Source organism: Elephantulus edwardii, unplaced genomic scaffold (assembly GCF_000299155.1).
Source record: "Elephantulus edwardii isolate Elephantulus edwardi_28Jun2011 unplaced genomic scaffold, EleEdw1.0 scaffold00146, whole genome shotgun sequence".
Classification (NCBI taxonomy): Eukaryota; Metazoa; Chordata; class Mammalia; order Macroscelidea; family Macroscelididae; genus Elephantulus; species Elephantulus edwardii.
In genome coordinates, this window is record NW_006399896.1 from 8,761,449 (window position 1) to 8,779,686 (window position 18,238).

The 18,238-nt window shown below is 36.9% G+C and overlaps 2 pseudogenes; both read right to left on the reverse strand.

Annotated features, from left to right (window-relative positions):
- Window positions 1–15,906: 15,906 nt before the first annotated feature.
- Window positions 15,907–17,161, reverse strand: LOC102854990 (annotated as a pseudogene).
- A 33-nt stretch (window positions 17,162–17,194) lies between these two features.
- Window positions 17,195–17,886, reverse strand: LOC102855397 (annotated as a pseudogene).
- Window positions 17,887–18,238: the final 352 nt, after the last annotated feature.

Below are 18,238 nucleotides of genomic sequence, written 5' to 3' on the forward strand. Positions count from 1 at the left end.
TTCTGTGATTCCAAAAACGTTGACTGCTGACATTTTTCTTTTGACCAGTGTCTCTTAAGTTTAGTTGTGCTGTCTCCAAGGGAAGGTGACGTGTCCTGTAGAACTTCTGTGTAGATTATGTTTCGGCCCTCAGGCCCGCTGGAAATCCTGGGTACCTGTGAAAAATGCCTGTCCTTGCTTATCTGGGGTCGCTGCGGCCCTCAAGGCGTTTTTCACAGGTACCCAGGATTTCCGGCGGGAGCAAGCCCTCGGAAGCTCTGACAAGTGTGGTCTTGGGCGGAAGTGAGGCTTGAGGATTAGGGAAATAGAAATCAAAATCACAAGACACTACTTTACATTCATGAAAATGAAAACAAATCCACTACTGTCTACTTGATTCTTACGCAAGTGAGGCCTCCATTGGGTGTATGAGGCTATAAATCTTAACAAGATCAGATTGCCTCATCTTTTTCCTACCATAATGGCTGGTGGATTAAAACCTTTTACTTAATATCTCTACATGTAATGTATGATGGTTGTTGTTATTGTTATGTGCTGTCGTGTCACTTGTGACACATAGCGACCCTATATATAGCCATTCTGAACCCTGCCCTATCCTGCGCCAGTCTCTCTAATTCCAACACACCAACCCTCATTGCCTTACTCACTGTATCATTCCATCTCATTCAGGATCTTCTTCTATGGTGCTGTCCCTACACCCTTTCAAGCATGGTGTCTCCAAGGACTAGTCTCTCCTGGTCACATGCCCAAAATATATGACCAAAATCCTAGCCTCCAAGGAGAGACATGATTTCACCCTCTCCAAGGCAGACTTACTTGTTTTCTTGGTGGTCCATGGTATGGTCAAGACTTCTACAGCACCACAACTCAAAGACATCAGTTCTTCTTCTACTATCCTTTGTCATTGTCCAGCTCTCTGATGGTACCAGTGATCATTTTACACCTTCTAGGAGGACTATCTTCTTCTGTGTGGTTAACAGCCTCAGAAAACTCTCTGGAAGGTCAGCTGTTTTCATTGCTGCTGTGCACCTTTGAGTTGGAAAACAGCAGGACTAGAGGGAACTCGGGTGGTGTAGTCTGTAAGAGTTGTGCTGCTACCATAAAGGATCCACATCTTGTGATTGGGACCCACTAGAGGTCCCTGGGCTAAAGATGGGCATTCTGCTCTCATTTCATTTTATAGCCTCGGATATGCAGTGGAGGTGCCTATGAGTCAGAACCAATTTGAAGGCAGTATAAGAATTATAGGGGAATTACAGAAACAAAGACACAAAGTAACAATTGTTGGCAAGAATGTAGATAAACAGGAACCTACATATAGTGCTTTGCAGCTAATTTGAGAAATAGTTTAGAAGTTTCTCAACATGTTAAACATTCAGTTAAAGTATGACTCAAAAATTCTGTTTTTATGTTTGTACCCTCTCAAAAAAATTAAAATATATGGGTCATAACTGACCATCCCTTGAGTTTTCAGAGGCAGTTAATTGCACGGGAGGAGATTGCCCATCTTTCTCCCACGGAGTAGCTGGTAGATTTAAACCATGTGCCTTCAGGATTTCAGCACAACTCTTTACCACTAGGCCATCAGACCTCCTTTAGATTTTTATGCCTAAAAGAAATGAAAGTATTCACCCCAAAACTGGTATCTGAATATTCATTGTTAAGGTCCATCAAGTTTAGTATGACTCACAGCGACCCTATGAACAACAGATTTGAACCATGTCCTATCCTGGTTGAGCTCATCATTACAGTCACTATATCAATCCATCTCATTAAGGGTGCTCCTTTCTTTCTCTGATTCTTCACCTTACACAGAAAGGCTCCTCCTAACATCATGCCCAAAGTATGTGAGGCAAAGCTTCTTCATCCCTACCTCTAAGGAACACTTACTAATACAGTACTGCACTTATTAATACAGACAGAAAGTGGGCAGAACCTAAATGTTCATCAGCTGATGAAGGAATAAGTTAATCTAGCTATATAATGGGAAATTATATGACAAAAAAGACCTAAGTACTGATGTTACAACATAATTGAAAACTGAAAATATTTTATGTTAAGCAAAGCATCTAATCACAAAGAACCATATATTTTATGATTCTATTTATATGAAATACCCTCAATATGTAAATCTACAGAAAGTAAATAAGAAGTTGTCAAGATTGGGGAGGTATGGGGAAGAATGAATGGGAACTGGCTACTAATGGATATGATATTTCTTTTTGAAGATAAAGAATATCTTCTGAGTAGTGGTGGTTGACATCTTATTTAATATATTTAAAGCCACTAAGTTACACACTTTAAATTGGTAAATTGCATGATATGTTAATTATGTTATAATGCTTTTCAAAACATCTTATTGTAGTAAACATAGAACTCATGCATTTCTATCTCTGCCTAAAAAATCGAATACATCCGTGCTGTGAAACAGGTCTTAAGGAACTACAACCAGAAGTAAAATTGGACCAACAGTTGGCTTCTGTAAATAAATTTAATTGGAACACAGCCACATCCAATTAATACACTTTTTGCAGGACAAAAATAGTAATTAACAGAAAAAAATTGTCAAATCCTATAGAATGATAATAGCATTAAAAATGAATGGGATGTTGCTGTTGTTAGACATTATAAAATGGAATGATAACCAATATTTAAAAAAGAATGAGATATTGTTATTGTTGTTAGGTGCCATCAAGGCAACTAGAAGTCGTAGCGATTCTGTGAGCAACATATCTGAACCTTGCCCTGTCCTGCGCCATCCTTCACAGTCTCTGTCATGCTCTAGCTTACTGTGTGGTAGTCGCCACTGCATCAGTTAATCTCATTAAGGATCTTCCTCCCTTTCACTGACCCTCTACCTTTCCCATTAAGATGTCTTTCTCTCGGGACTGACACCCGCTGGCAGTGTGCCAAAGTATGTGAGATGATATTTTACCATCTTGGCCTTTAAAAAGCACTTTGATTGCAATCATTCAATGTAGATTTTTTTTTTCTTTTGGTGGTGGTTGTTGAGTACCATGGTGTCAGAACCAACCCATAGCTGACCCTCCAGCAGGTTTGCAGAGATGGTTTAATCGCACAGGAAGAGATTGCCCATCTTTCTCCTACAGGGCACTGGGTGGATTCAAGTCACATGCCTTTGGGATTGCAGCAAAGCTTCTTACCACTAGGTCACCAGTGCTTGTTGTTGTTGTTGCTAGGTGCCATTGAGTTGAGTATGACTCATAGTAACCCTATGAACCAAAGATCTGAACCTAGATGTGTCCTGCGCTGTCCTGACACTTCCTGACACACAAGAGCCCATTGAAGCTGTCACTGTGTCAGTCTACCTGGTTGAGGGTCTTCCTCTCCTTCGCTGATCTCCACCCTTCCCAGCATCATGTCCCTCTCCAAGGAATAGCACCTCCTGGCAATATAATATGTCCAAAGTATGTGAGGTGAAGCCTCATCATTTTTGCCTCCAAAGAACACTCCAGGTGCACCCTCTCCAAGACATATCTATTCATTCTCTTTGCTGTCTATGGGATATTGAGTGCTCTTCTCCAATACCACAACTCAAAAGCTTCAATTTTATATTCTGTCATCCTTTTTCATTGTCCAGGTCTTGGATGCATACCTAGCAATTGGAAAGACTATGTCCTCACCTTAGTCCTCAAACTGATATCACTACTCCTCAATAATTTGGAAAAGTCCCTAACTGCAGGTTTTCCCATTGCAATGTATCTCCTTCTTTCCTGACTGCTCATACCAAGGGTGTTAATTATGAATCCAATCAAGATGAAGCTGTTGACAGTTTCAATCTTCTCTCCATCCATCATTAGACTGCCTATTGGTCCAGTGGTAAGAATCTTTGTTTTCTTGATTTTGAGACACAATCCATACTGAAGGCTACACTGCAGAAGATCAGAGTGCAGCCTTCCATATGGATTATATCTCAACATCAAGAAAACGAAAAATCATTAATGAAACAATAGTTAATACCATGTCTGATGTAGAAAACATTGATTTGTAAACAAGTTTGTATTAGATCCCAAACCAACAGCCATTGAAACAGCAGTTAAGAAATCAGAAGATGTATTTCATCGGGAAAATTTCCTGTCAAGGATCTTTCCAAAATGCTAAAGAGCATGGATGTCATTTTAAAGATGAAGATTGACTCAATCCAAGCCAAGGTCTTTTCAATAACTTGCTATGTGCCTGAAAATTGAGTAATTAATAAGGATGGCAGAAGAAGAATTGTTGCCTATTAAAAATTTTTATATTGATTTGCATACAAAATTTGTATACATTGTATTTCATTCATATACATAGTGTTTCACACATTCCTTCATTCACATTGTGTTTCATATGATCATTCATATACATTATGTTTTATAAAATTAACCACCATTGATCTATGCCTGTTATTGCCCCATCTTTTCAGGTTCCTATTGAATCTTTCCTAATTCCTTCACCTTCCCGCCTCCACCTATTAGACTTCGTTATTCTATTGGTTTTCCTCTCCCCATCCTCAGATGCCCTGCCTTGCCCTCTTTTGGACTTTTATATACTTCTTTGTAGTGGCAGAAGCTGCACTGCAATCCTGAAGACACAGGTTCAAGGCCACCAGCTGCTCCTCAGGAGAAGGATGTGCAAGCTCCTCGGCGATTAACTGCCTCTGAAAACTCACCAGAGGGTCAGCTATAAGTTGGTTCTGACTCAATGGTTCACAACAACTAGTTATTTTTTCTGTTTTTACAGTAACGGTTTTATGCAGCCATGTTAGTATCTTTTAATATCATTGCTCCTGAGTGTTCCATAGAATTCCATTGTGTGAATATACCATTATTGGTTGCTGTCTTGTTAAATTTTACTGCACTTACTGGACTGACAGGATAGAAGAGTGTGTAGAGCTATTGTACCTAGGGTCGCTATGAGTCGTAAGTAACTCGATGGCACATAACAACAAAACAACAACTGGACTGAAGTGATATCTCATTGTGACTTTGATTTGCATCTCTCTTATTACCAGTAATTTGGAGCATTTCTTCATGTGTCTGTTGACCATCCAAATATCTTTCTCTGTGAAATATCTTTCCATGTCTTTTGCCCATCTTATGACTGGGTTATCAGTTTTCCATGTAGATGTCCTGTAGTATTATGTAAACTTTTGTTATTAGAGTCTTGTCTGGCATGTCATTGCCAAATATTTTTCTCAGTGACTACATTTTCTTTTCACCCTCTAGGAAAAAGTTTTTATAATGCACACTGGGACATAATATTTAGACGGTCCCATTTATTGATGCTATTCTCTCCTGGTTGTGCATTTCTGGCTACGTTTACTTGCCTATTTAAGCCATAGGCTAGAGTCTCATAGTCTATGGTACAAGTTTGGTTTAATTCTTCTTTAAGATCTTTGTGGTTTTAGGCTTAATCCCTAGGTTTCTGATCCACCATGAGTTAATTTTTGTGTATGGTGTGAGATGTGGACCCTACTTCAGTTTTCTACAAGGAGATATCTAGCTTTGCCAGCACCTTTTGTTGGAGAACTTGTATTTTATTGGATAGGTTTTGTTTCCTTGCTGAATATCAATTGATTGTAGATGTTGTTGTTGTTATGTGCCGTCGAGTCGTATGCGACTCTTAGTGACCCTATGTACAAGAGCCCTAAACCCTGCTCTATCCTGTGCCAGTCTCATTGCCTCTGACACACCCATCCCGATTACCCCAGTCACTGAATCAATCCACCTCATAGAGGGTCTTCCCCTCCTGCGCTGTCCCTCCACCCTGCCCAGCATGATGTCCCTCTCTAAAGACCTGTCTCTCCTTACAACATGTCCAAAGTATGTCAGGTGAAGCCCCAGAATCTTTACCTCCAAGGAGCAGCCTGGTTTAACCCTCTCTAGGATGAATCTGTTTGTTTTCTTGGCAGTCCATGGTACATTCAATACTCTTCTCCAGCACCACAGCTCAAAGGCGTCAATTCTCCTTCTATCCTCCTTAGTCATTCTCCAACTCTCTGATGCATAACAAGTGATTGCAAAAACCATGGCCTGTATCAGGCGCACCTTAGTCTCCAGAGAGACACTGTTGCTCCTGAGTACCTTAGAGAGGTCCCTAACCACAGACTTCCCCATTGCAATACGTTTTTTTTATTTCCTGGCTACTGGTGCCAAGAGTGTTGACCGTGGAGCCGAGCAAACTGAAGCAGTGAACAATCTCAATCTCTTCACCATCCATCCTGATGCTACCGATTGGTCCAGTGGTGAGAATTTTTGTCTTCTTGACATTGAGCCTCAGTCCATATTGAAGGCTGCAGTCCTTGACCCTCTGCAGTAAGTGCATGAGGTCCTCCTCAGTTTCAGCGAGCAGGGTTGTGTCATCTGCATAATGTAGGTTGTTGATAGATCGTCCACCAATCCTAACGCCATGCTTCTCCTCATAGAGCCCAGCCTCTCGGATAATCTGCTCTGCATACAGGTTGAAAAGGTATGGAGACAGGACACATCCCTGGCGTACACCCTTCCCAATTTTGAACCATGCAGTGTTGCCCTGCTCTGTTCTGACGACTGCCTCTTGGTCCAATATAGGTTTCACATTAGCACAATTAAATGTTCTGGGATTCCCATTCTTCTCAGAGTCAGCCACAGTTTGTTATGATCCACGCAGTCAAATGCCTTTGCATAATCAATGAAACACAGATAGACATTCTTCTGGTATTCTCTGCTTTCAGCTAAGATCCATCTAACATCAGCTACAATATCCCTAGTACCACGATCCCTTCTAAACCCAGCCTGGACTTCTGGCAGTTCTCTGCTGATGTACTGTTCCAGTCGTTTTTGGATAATTATCAGTAGAATCTTGCTTGCATGTGAAATCAATGATATTGTTCTGTACTTTCCACACTCAGTTGGGTCACCCTTTTTTGGGATGGGAACAAATATAGACCTCTTCCAGTCAGTTGGCCAAGTGGTTGTTCTCCAGATTTCTTGGCACAACTTGGTGAGCACATCCACGGCAGCATCTGTTAGCTGCAATATGTCAATTGGTATACCATCTATTCCTGGGGCCTTATTTTTTGCTATTTCCTTCAAAGCAGCTTGAACTTCTGCCTCCATCACCATAGGCTCTGGCTCAAATGCTACTTCATTAAATTCTTCTGTATCTGGCAATTCCTTTCCATACAATGACTCAGTATATTCCTTCCATCTTCTTTTGATACCTCCTGGATCATTTAACATTCTGCCTAAATAGATATGTTAATACCAGGTTCTCAGTGTTGTTCCATTGGTCTATGCGTTTGTCATTGTACCGGTACCATGTAGTTACCTTTGAATTGTGGTGTTGGGGGAGAATACTGACAAGTCTTGGAAGAAGTGTAACCAGGATTTATTTCACATACGTAGACATGTCAGGAAGGATTAATCCTTCGGGGAAAAACCCCACCAAGCTGGGAAAGATGGAAGGTCAGAGAAAGATACAAGATGAATTGATACAGTGATGGTAACAATGGGAGCGAGCATATCAGAAATGATGAGGATGGTGAAAGATAGGGCGGAATTCAGATCTATTGTTCATTGGGTTGTTATCAGTCATAGTCTACTTGATGGCATCTAACAACACAACAATAATAAAACAGAAATTTTTTTTAGCTGTATTCTACCTTTCCTCTATTATCTTAATTTTTCTACAAGGAAAAGGAATTAATATGTTTTATATTGGATATAAAATGACATTATAGAAATTTTTGGTTTATTTTTCAGAGCTATAAATGATAAACAGGCATTAGAGGATGTGAGTATGGCACTCTCAACTTGGAATTCTACTCTCGATATAATAATCTACTTCCCCTATCTACCTCCCCAACCCTCTTCCCTGCCCCAAACTAAATGTGGTGCCATTAAATCTGTTCCAACTCATAAAAGTAAAAAAAAAAACAAAACCCCAACCAAAAACCAGAAACCACCAAGAAAAACTCTTCATTGGTTTCTGAGGCTGTAAATATTTATGAGAGAATTCCCATCTTTCTGCAGTTTTGCAGCTGCTCTATTTGAACTGCTAACCTTTTGGTTAGCAGCACACCATGTAATGTGCTTTGCCACTAGCATTCTTTATTGCTACCATACACAATCCTAAAATAAAATCTATATTTTGCTCAATGTATTCAGGAGATATGTGTATTTGATCATAAATTTTTATCTGTTAATGTTTTTTAATTGGAAGCAGGAGTGGCATCCACTTCCTAAATAACATGTCTCTGGAAACCCTATGAACATTGATAAATGTCAACAGTTGTAGACGGACTTCTGGCCTTTTGTTCATAGGGTCGCTATGAGCTGTGCTTGACTCACAGGCAATCAACAACAACAACATAATTCAGAAATACTTCATGTATAAAATATTGAACTGAATTCCGTCCAGTTTTCCATTATTTGATAAAAGTCTTCTAATCTTTCATTTGTTGTTACTTCTCTTTTCCTATGCCTCTTTTTAGGGGTGCCTCTCTGGTGTGCCTCTCTGGTAATTTGAATCCACTATTTGAATAAGTGAGAATATTTGAATGGAAAAAGATGGGCAGCTTGCTCCTGTGTGATTTATAGCCTCTAAAAACTCACTGGAGAGTCAGTTATGTGTCTCTTCTAACTTGATGGCAATGAGTTTGAATTTAGCTTATATCTCTTTTAAGCTCCAATTATACTTTTACTATACAGATTAATACCAGTTAATTACTTTCATGAGCTAATGAAGATTTTCTTGTTTTGTAATTAATACACATACAACTTCTGATATTGATATTTATTTTATTACTAAAAGGATGATGTGGTTGTTTTTTTAGAAATATAATAAAATGCAAAGTGATTTTCAATTGTTATCTGAGGAAAAGTCAGTGCTGGAAAGTGAGCTACAAAATTTAAAGAGTCCAGAGGTAAGTAACTATTGTAGTTAGCTAGTTGTGTATTACAGATATTGAACAATTTCCCCCCAATAGATGAACATGGCATATGATTTTATTTATTTATTTGAATTTTTAATATGTTTCAGCAATATATCGCAATTTTCAATATGCAAGTCTTTTTTGAATTGCAATTATTTCTAGCTATTATTTTATATAGGAGCTGGAATCAGAAAATCAAACAGGTCAAACTCGCTCAGCATGTCTTAAGCTGAAGGAACTGAAGAATAAATTTAAGCTTCGAGTTGCAATACTTAATGCTTTGGGAAGAATATTAAATGATCCAAGAAGCATAAAAAGAAGATGGAAAGAGTATACAGAATCATTGTACCAAAAAGAATTAGTGGACACAGAAGAATTTCATGAAGCAACATATAAGCAAGAGCCTGTGGTGATGAAAGAAGAAGTTCAAGATGCTCTGAAAGAATTGGTGAAAAACAAGGCCCCAGGAATTGATGGCATATCAATTGACATATTTCAACAGACAGATTCTGCCCTGGATGTGCTGACCAAGTTGTGCCAAGAAATCTGGAGGAAAACCACCTGACCAACTGACTGGAACAGATCGATATTTGTTCCCATTCCAAAGAAAGGTGACCAGAATGTAGACATTATTGAACAATATCATTAATATCACATGCAAGTAAGATTCTGCTGAAGATTATCCGAAAACAACTGGAACAGCACATCAGCAGAGAGCTGCCAGAAGTGCAGGCTGAGTTTTAGAAGAGGCCATGGTACTAGGGATATTACAGCAAATGTCAGATTGATCTTGGCTGAAAGCAGAGAATACCATAGGAATGTCTATCTGTGTTTCATTGACTCTGCAAAGGCATTTGACTGTGTGTATCACAACTAACTGTGGCTGATTCTGAGAAGAATGGGAATCCCAGAACACTTGATTATGCTAATGCAAAACCTATACTTGGACCAGAAGGCAGGCATCAGAACAGAGCAAGGAAGCATTGCATGGTTCAAAATTTGGAAGGTTGTACACCAAAGATGTGCCCTATCACCATATCTTTTCAATCTATATGTGGAACAGATTGTTCGGGAGGCTGGCTCTATCAGGAAAAATGTTCACCAAGACTGGAATTAGACTCATTAACAATCTGTGTTATGCAGATGAAAAAACCCTGCTTCCTGAAACTGAGGAGAACCTGAAATGCTTGCTGCAGAGGGTCAAGGACTGCAACCTTTAAAATGGATTGAATTTCAACATCAAGAAAGCAAAGATTCTCACCACTGGGCTGATTGGCAGCAAAATGATAGATGGTGAAGAGATTGAAATTGTTAACAGCTTTAATTTACGTGGCTCTATAACCAACACTCTTGGTACTATCAGCCAAGAAATTAAAAGACCAATTGCATTGGGAAAACCTTCTTTCAGAGGCCTCTTCAAAGTATTTAAGAGTAATGATGTCAGTCTGGAGACTAAGGTGTGCCTAATAGAGGCTATGGTCTTTGCAATTACTTGCTATGCATCAGAAAGCTGGACAATGACTAGGAAAGATAGAAAGAGAACTGATGCCTTTGAGTTGTGGTGCTGGAGAAGAGTATTGAATATACCATGGACTACTAGGAGAACAAACAAGTTCATCCTGGAAAGGGTGCTCCTTGGATGCACAGATTCTGAAGTGTTGTTGACATACTTAGACCATGTTGCAAGGCAGAATCAGTCCTTGGAGAGAGATGTTGTGCTTGGGAAGGTAGAAAGAAAGTGCAGAAGAGGAAGACCCTCGATGAGATGGATTGATTCAGTGACTGAGTTATTGGGGGTGGGTGTGTTAAAGACAATAAGATTGGCACAGAATAGAGCAGGGTTTAGAGCTGTTGTATATAGGGTTGCTATGAGTCTCAGGTGACTCAACAGCACATAACAATAACAATTACAAATATTGTATTGTTTAATTTGATTTTATGTTAATTTTCAGTGTACAGAAATATGATGGATGCATGTTGGAAGCATGTTGTTCCTAAAAAACATGCGTCTGGAAACTCTATGAACTTTGATAAATGACAATAGTTATAGAAAGGCTTCAGGCCTTGTGTTCATAGAGTTGCAATGAGTCATGCTCATCTTGATGACAATCAACATGTTGTATATGATTTTCCATCCTTGTAGGAAATTTACTTTTTATCTTGGAAGCCATATCATTGCTGGATTCATTTATTAGCTCTTGTAAGTTTCCATGATTCTTTGTGATTTTCTATATATAGGATTATTTCACCTGTGAGTTAAGACAATTTTACTAATTCATTTCAAACTTTGGTTCCTTTTTCTTGCCCAGTTGCTTTAGCTAGAACTTTCAGTACAATACTGAATAGTATTGTGGGTAACAGTGGGAATCTTCATCTTGTTCCTGATTTCAGTCAGAAGCTTTCATCATTAAGTATGATGCTACCTGCTGGTTTTTCATAAGTGTCTTTTGTCATGTTAAGGAATAAATTTTATTTCTAATTTTCTAGGTGGTTTCATCCTGAAGGAATGTTGGGTAATGTCAAATGTTTGTTTTCATCAGATGAGGCCATCAGCTGTTTTCTCCTCCCTTCTTTTTTAATTTAATATGAAGTTTAAATTTATTTTCTTCATAATGTATGATATTTTAAAAATCACTAGGAATTGGTTTTACTAGTATTTTGTTGAAGACTTTTGCAAGTATCTTCATAAGAGATGTGATTTATTGTTTTCTTCCTATGTCTTTGATGTGGTTTTATGTCAGTTTAAGATTGTCCTTGTAGACAATGGCCTAGTAGGATAGGAAGTGTTCCTTCCTTTTCTATTAATTGGAAGAGTTAGGAACCAATCTGTCTTGAAAGAAGTGCAGCCAGAGGGCTTCCTAATGATGGTGAGAAGACTTTTTCTCACATACAATATTTTGGTCTCTCTGTAAGGAGAGACCAATCTCTCAAAAAGAAAGACAATACCACCCTCAATGCAGCAGGGGGATTTAAGGCCAGCAGAGATGGGGAGAATGGCATAGGAATAGGCAGGGTTTCTTTCTGTTGCACATAAGGTGGCTGTTAGTTGGAGCTGAGTCAGTGGCACCTAATAAGAAGTATAATGTAATTTCTTCTTTAAAAATATTATAGAATTCAACTTTGACACCATCTGGTTTCAGACTTTTCTTTACTGAGAGTTGTTGTTTTTTTTTTTAAATTAAATTATATCTCGTTGCTTGTTTTATGTTTGCTGACTGTATCCTTTAATCAGTTTAAGTAATCTGTGCTTTAAAGAACTTTTCCAGTTATAATCTAATTTGTTGGTGTCCAATTGTTTATAGTATTATTTGATTTTTCATTTCTGAAGGTTTATAATAATGTCCTCAGTTTCATTTCTTTAGTTATTTGTCTAATTTATTTTTTCATTTTTTATTCTGTCTGAATGCTTTGTTTTACTGATTTTACTGATGTTTTAAAATACCAAATTTCAATTTTATTTATTCACTTTTGTATTCCCTATTACACTTTTTTTCACTCTATTCTTTAATATTTTCTTCTATCTGATAATTTTGGGCTCAGTTTGATCTTTCCTTTCTTGTTGCTCAAGGTGTAAAGTTATGTTATTAATTTGAATTCATTCTTCCTTTTTAATGTAAGCATTATTTATCATTGTTTAGTTTGCTTTTCTCTTATTATTTTAGTGATTAGTAGTAATTGCCAGTGTTTGTTAAATTTTTCCAGGTACAAATATCCCCCAATGTTAAATATTTGGGAGCTATTTATAGCTAAATAATATTTAAGATAGAAAAATATTGGGGGGTTTTATTATTTATATTAAAATAATTATATTTAATTTTAATATTTTATAAGACTTTATTTTACTGTATGTTTACAATTGGAGAATTTTGCCACTATATTAAATATAAAATTTGTTGGATAGTTGTTCCCTAATATAAATAACCATTTTTCTGCTTTAATAAAACCATTTCCATAGAGCTACATTGGATTTGTGTCATTGACATAATGTGTGCAGAGTAAAACTACTCTGCTTAGGATTTTTAAAGGTGTGAACTCTTTTTTTTGTATAATTCTTTTATAAAAGCTTTGAGCTTTTGAAAGTAGATCACCTTTGAGGCTTTTCTTCTGCATGAGTTCAAACTAAACCTTTCAGCTATTAGTTAACTACTTCACTATTAAAGCCACCAGGCTTTAATAAATCTCGATTTTTAAGTTAGAGAAACCATCTCAGGAACAGGTTTGAGGCCTTGAACACCAATGAAAAAAGACCAGATGAGCTATGGGAAGATACCAAGAATATCATCCATGAAGCATGCAAAAGGTCGTTACAAAGGCAGAGGAGGAAGAAAAGATGAAGATGGATGTCAGACGAGACTCTGAGTATTGCACTATCATTGCATTATCACCCAGTTTTTGTAAATTAGGAAGCCAAGCCTTAGCTGAATTCCATGCATAGGGTCTCCTCTGGCTGCAGTAAAACTAGACTGTGTTTCTTTCTGTAATTTTGGTTCCATTTCTAAGCTCAGATGGTTGTTGGAGAAGGATAAATATGAGTTCCTTGTTGTAGGCTTGAAGGCCATCTGCATTTCCCTGACATATGAGCCTCTCCAAGCATTTCATGTCCTGACAGTTTACATTTTTAAGACCAGCAAGAAAATGATTTACCCCCTTTTGGTCTAATAAGACAGAGTTGTATATAATGATGAAAGGAGTAACTTTCTATCATCTTTGTCATCGTGTTGCTATATTATATTGACTAAAAACATATCCAGATTTTACCCACATTGAAAGAGATTATATACAGGGTTAAGATCATAGAGACTCTCTTGAAATTCAACCTGCCACCCTTACCAATGAGCTATTTTAAATGGGTGATATTTTTTTTATTTAAAAATTTGGCATGCTCTATTATATATTTTTTAAAATTTTAAGTCTCTAAATATAATTCAAAATTACCTATTTTCTGAATTTGTAATCTGAGAATCTATGGGTTTGATGATCATTTTAATTGAATCCCTGAATCCTCTATTAATACTCTGTTATGAACCTCTGGCTATGTAGTTCATTTTACAGAGATCAATAGATTTACTTAAAGATGAGAATAAAATAATGGTGAAATGTGTACTGCAAACATCACTATTTAAATTCTATGTAATAGTTGCAATAATAGTGCATTTAATTTTGTTTCCTCATGTACCATGATTAAGTGAATTCATTTTTGTGTGTGTTTAAGTAATTATAATGCTTATAAAATATTTTAGTAAATCACATAAAATTTTAGTTTATTTTTTTAAAATGAACAGTTAGTTGTTCATCTTTTACTTAGAGAACCATTGTTCTGGTAATTAGACTAACATTTACTTAAAGTACATACTAATAAAATGATCCACTTTTAAAATTTTATGAAATGTGTCTTGTGCAAAGGTTCTAAGCTAAGTATTGATTTTCAGGCTTATTTTATTCCCTTACTTTATACTCCGGCGTGTAACTGAACCTGCCTGGATGAAAAATCTTTTTCTTTATTCATGCAAAGGTATTGCATAGGTTAGCAATTCATAGCTGTGATTGGATATAAAAAGAATAATTAGCAAATAAGTAAACATATTGTTTATCCAATTATCTTTTGATTTGAGAATTATTCTTTTTTTAACTGAAAATTGTTTAATCATTTTAGAGCAGACAAAATGCAACATAGAATTGTTATCTTGGTATCTGAAAGTAATCATTTCATCATCCACTTTTTTTAAAAATTTAGGTTATTTTTCATTTCAATGAACATCTACAGAGATTTTGGGATTCCATTCACTCATTGTTGCACCCTTCTCTCTGCACAAGCTCCTCCCCCCCCCCAATTTGCTCCTCTCCTTGAAAAGCAAAAGAAAAACTCCCTCATTGGAACACAATCCCCCCCGCACCTCCCCAAACCCCACTCCCTACCCCCAAATATAATCCACTCTGCAACCCTCATTGCATACTCCTACGATAAAAATAATGCCCTAAAATATAATACTTTTAGACTATTCTCTCCCCCATAGACTTCAATGCCGTAAACATATTTCATCCAGTTTTTCTCAGTCTTACCCCATCATCCACATTTTATAATCTTAATTTCTTTAGAAATTGGAGTTTTAATTAAAGTTGTTATCAAGCATTGTCATGGTAATTGCTTTGAAGATTTTATCAATAGTACCAACCATTGCTTCTCTTTTCCTCCAATCTTGTTCTCTCTTCTTTGCTAAATTATGATCTTCAAGAAGCCAGAGTTTGTTTTTATCTTTAGTTTCCAAGGACTGGTGGTGTTCTTTGTGTTCTTCTCCGTGGCATCTCTGATTTTCTTGAGACTCTTTAAGTTCCCCTGTATTTTGTTCCATATGTTTTTATATTAGTCCCTATGTTTAAGCTTTTATTTACTTTTCTACTGCTACTTTTCTAAACTGGTTGAAGAGAGCTCATCTGAGGACGTTCTGCATGCCTAATGTTTTCACTGTTTTGCCTAAACATTTCCAAGAGTCTGCATTCTTGATCTTTATGTCCTTCTGCAGGAGAACTTGACATTCAGGTTCTACCATGACTGTGTCAGTATCACCAGGCTGATGCCTCACAGATAGGTTGTTTTAGCCTTGTTCAGAGTCACCTAAGGGAAGGAGAGTTTGTAAAGGTGTTTTTCACACACTGTTCAAATTTTTGATGATTAAATGCTGTCTGGTCGTGATTCGGTGGTATTCCACATGAATGTGGCACCTGATAAATGGAGGTTGTATCTTGCATGAAAGATTGTATCTTCCTGTTCTCTTTAGAAGAAAAGTCATTCTGTTTCATTCCAGTAAATTTAGGAATTTTATCTGATTCAGAATCTCTGCGGTCTGAACTTGAACCACTGCTACTACTTTCAGATTCTGATGAGCTGCTGCTGCTGCTGCTAGTTCTGATGCTGCTGTGTTTGCTCTAGCAGGATCTTCTTCCAACTGTCTTGGGGTGATTCAGTCTTCTCAGTCTTTGGATTTTTCTAGAATTCAACTGATTATTGACATCCAGTAACCATTTTTCCTACTCTCTTTTTTTTTTTTCTTCTGTGAATGAAGTTTTTTGGGAATTACTTTTTTCTTAGCATAAGGTTGCAGTGGTCTTTTTCTGAAACATGCTGCAAAATTATTTTTATAGCTCTCTCAGTGTTGATGTTTCAGTGTTTTCAGAGACAATCTGTGTCTCATTTGGACTGGAATTTCTCAGTGAAGGCTCTCTTGAGTGTATTATATGAATTATTCACCCAAGTTAATCTCCAGGAAGTTTGTTTATATCCATACTTAACTGCCTTTTCTCATAATTCACAGCTTTAGTGTTCTCTTAATCTTCAGATTTCAGAGCCAAGACAAGTTGTTTCCTCTTCTTTGGTTGGTTGTTATTCCGGGACTGTTCTTTTAGATTTATTTGTTTAAATGTTTTCATTCACTTAAACTTCTACCTTGTATTTTCATCTATGTCATTGAACTCCCCCCCCCTTTTTTTTACTTCTTTTTCTTTTTCTTCAACTTATAGAAAAGTACTTTGGATAGAACTTGAAATTGGTGAACTGTTTAAGCTGCTTCTGAAGCTTTGCAAGACATTGAACTAATTCATCTTCACAATCATCAGAAATGTTCTCTTCAGAGGAAGAGTTACTACTACTTTCTCTACCAAGGCTTTTCATATTATCTAAATTGCTGTAACATAAAGTCATATTCTCAAGAGGCTCACGCTTGATATTTGTAAAGTGTGTTTCAAAAACATCCTAAAGAGTTCTTGCCATTGTCACTATGTCATGATCTATAGAATCATATTTGTAGCAACTCAAAAACATTAACATCTGCAGCAAATTCATATTCATCCTTATATTCTTGATTGTCTATTTTTTGCTTGATAGTTTCACGATCCATTGGATTTTTGGAGATATGATAGTAGTTATGGAGTCCTAAAGCAACAACATCCACAAGATTATAAAAGGGCTTTGTAGCCTAAATGCTTCTTTGCGAGCATTTTGTTAAGAATCTCACTGAAATACTCCAATGGTTCAGTTGCTTTAACATTCTTTACAGCATTATATTTTTACTGAGAATCCAGCCAAATATCCTTCAGTGCATGTTTTTTTATAGCTGGCATTTTCACTGATATTTTTTTTTCTGTAAATGTTGGGGAAAATTTACTGCTTGCTTTAACTATTGAAGTTGTAGCAGTTGTTGTATCTGTTTTCCTCTTCACACCCCTGGTTGCATGGGTCATTGAAACAGACATCTCAGGAAAACTGCAGAGAGAATCACTTGCTGCTTAAATACTTTTCCTGTTGCTTTGGGAATTTTTTTCTTTAACAGAAGAAACTATTGTATTTGTTGTATTTCTTTTTTCATTCTTTCCTTACAACATACAACTTGTTCCATTAGTGGCATTTGAGATAATTTCTTTACAAACAAGTTCTCTAAAACTTCTACCATCATAGCAGTGTCATCTCCAGGCTTGTTGTATAAAAAGCAATTTGAAAACATTGTCTTGAAGTCATAAGGAGACGTTGTCTAAATTTATATGCCATTATAATAACGTCATCTTCAGGCTTGCTATATAAAAAGCAATTTGAAAACATTGTCTTGAAGTCATCTATGCATGCTGAAGCTTTCACATAACATTTATGCCCCAAGCACTTCTTAATTGTATTTAAATCCATTGGATTTTTTATAATGGAATAATAACCAGGGAGTTTAGTTTCATGACATCAACAGGCTGCTGAAAAGGCCAAGAAAAGTTATGCTTCCATAAGGCGGGCAATGGAGTGTTAGGCAGCATTATGAGTTTCACGGCATCCACAGGCTGCTGAAAAGGCCAAGAAAAGTTATGCTTCCATAAGGCCTTCAGGGCAACTTTTGTAGATGTTGCAGCAGATTTGCAAAATCCGCATTTTTCTTAGGATTTAAATCCTCTGGCGGAAGAGGGCTAACAATAGCCATTTTATGACATAACAGAGCCATTCTTCACTGCTCCCAAAAATGCTGTTTTAATGTTTTTTCTCCTAAAAAGACTCTATCTGATCATCCTCTTCAGATTGCACAAGATGAATTGGTACAGGGCAGCAATCCTCAGCCTTCTGTCACCGCTTTCTGTTGCTGTAATGGTGGCCTGATTGGAAAATTAATTTTTTAAAATATTGAGGACATTCACTCATGGCATTTGTCTACTAAGAGGGCAATTAGAAGTTTTATCATGTGAAGATATGAAATAAAGGGCAGATGAATTTTCAAGTCTTATAATAGTATAAAATGATGATGTTTCTACATATCAGTGAGTTTATACAATATTTTTGTATCCCTAGAGACAGTAACT